The 1,867-nt window shown below is 38.8% G+C and overlaps 1 non-coding gene across 1 annotated transcript; it reads left to right on the plus strand.

The window, feature by feature from the left end:
- The first annotated feature begins 852 nt into the window (after positions 1 to 852).
- On the plus strand, positions 853 to 960 carry LOC112760682 (small nucleolar RNA R71). Its single transcript, XR_003181111.1, has one exon. It is a non-coding gene; the product is annotated as a small nucleolar RNA R71 (small nucleolar RNA).
- Positions 961 to 1,867: the final 907 nt, after the last annotated feature.

A 1,867-nucleotide genomic window follows, 5' to 3' on the forward strand; every position in this document is an offset into this window, starting at 1 on the left:
CTCAGAGGGAAGCTCCTTATTGATCACTGGACGTCCCAGGAGGTCTTCCTCCTTGGGATTCACGTCCTCTCCTTCCCTTACAGGTTAAGCCATGGTGCTTATGTCAATGGCCTTGCACTCTCCTTTTGGATTCTCTTCTGTATTGCTTGGGAGAGTACTAGGAGGGATTTCAGTGATCCTTTTACTCAGCTGGCCCACTTGTGCTTCCAAATTTCTAATGGAAGACCTTGTTTCATTCATAAAACTTACAGTGGCCTTCGACAGATCAGAGACTAAGTTTGCCAAATTAGAGGTATTTTGTTCAGAATTCTCTGTCTGTTGCTGAGTGGATGATGGAAAAGGCTTGCTATTGCTAAACCTGTTTCTTCCACCATTATTAAAGCCTTGTTGAGGCCTTTGATCCTTCCATGAGAGATTTGGATGATTTCTCCGTGATGGATTATAGGTGTTTCCATAAGGTTCACCCATGTAATTTACCTCTGCTATTGCAGGGTTTTCAGGATCATAAGCTTCTTCTTCAGAAGATGCCTCTTGAGTACTGTTGGATGCAGCTTGCATTCCATTCAGACTCTGAGAAATCATATTGACTTGCTGAGTCAATATTTTGTTCTGAGCCAATATGGCATTCAGAGTATCAACTTCAAGAACTCCCTTCTTCATAGGCGTCCCATTACTCACAGGATTCCTATCAGAAGTGTACATAAACTGGTTATTAGAAACCATGTCAATGAGTTCTTGAGCTTCTGCAGGCGTTTTTTTCATGTGAATGGATCCACCTGCAGAAGTATCCAATGACATCTTTGATAACTCAGATAAACCATCATAGAATATATCAAGGATGGTCCATTCTGAAAGCATGTCAGAAGGACATTTTTTGGTCAACTGTTTGTATCTTTCCCAAGCTTCATAGAGGGATTCACCATCTTTTTGTTTGAAGGTCTGAACGTCCACTCTAAGTTTACTAAGCTTTTGAGGAGGAAAGAACTTGGCTAAGAAAGTCGTGACCAGCTTATCCCAAGAGTTCAAGCTATCTCTGGGTTGAGAGTCCAACCACACTCTGGCTTTGTCTCTTACAGCAAAAGGGAAAAGCATGAGCCTGTAGACTTCAGGATCAACTCCAATAGTCTTAACAGTATCACAGATCTGCAAGAATTCAGTTAAGAACTGAAAAGGATCTTCAGATGGAAGTCCATGAAACTTGCAGTTCTGCTACATCAGAGAAACTAGCTGAGGTTTCAGCTCAAAGTTGTTTGCTCCAATGGCAGGAATGGAGATGTTTCTTCCATGTAAATTGGAATTAGGTGCAGTAAAGTCACCAAGCATTCTCCTTGCATTATTGTTGTTAGGTTCGGCTGCCATCTCCTGTATTTGTTCGAAATTTTCAATAAGGTTGTCTCTGGATTGTTGTAATTTAGCTTCTCTTAGTTTTCTCTTCAGAGTCCTTTCAGGTTCTGGATCAGCTTCAACAAGAATGCCTTTTTCTCTGTCCCTGCTCATAAGAAAGAGAAGAGAAAAAGAAAAGAAGAGGAATCCTCTATGTCACAATAAAGAGGTTCCTTATTGTTAGTAGAAGAAAAGAAGAAGAGAAAAATCTGAACTCAGAAAGAGAGAGAGAGAGGGTTCGGATTTTTGGTGGGTGAGGGAGAGATATTAGTAGATGAATAAATAAATAGAATAAGATGAGAGAGGAAAAATTTCGAAAATAATTTTTGAAAAAGAGTTAGTGATTTTTGAAAGTAGTTTTTGAAAAAGGTTAGTAGTTTTTGAAAATTAAGATTTAAAAATTGAAATAATTAGTTAATTAAAAAGAAATTTTGAAAAAGAGGGAGATATTTTCGAAAATTGGAGAGAGAGAGAGTTAATTAGG

This window comes from Arachis hypogaea, chromosome 16 (genome assembly GCF_003086295.3).
Source record: "Arachis hypogaea cultivar Tifrunner chromosome 16, arahy.Tifrunner.gnm2.J5K5, whole genome shotgun sequence".
Lineage (NCBI taxonomy): Eukaryota > Viridiplantae > Streptophyta > Magnoliopsida > Fabales > Fabaceae > Arachis > Arachis hypogaea.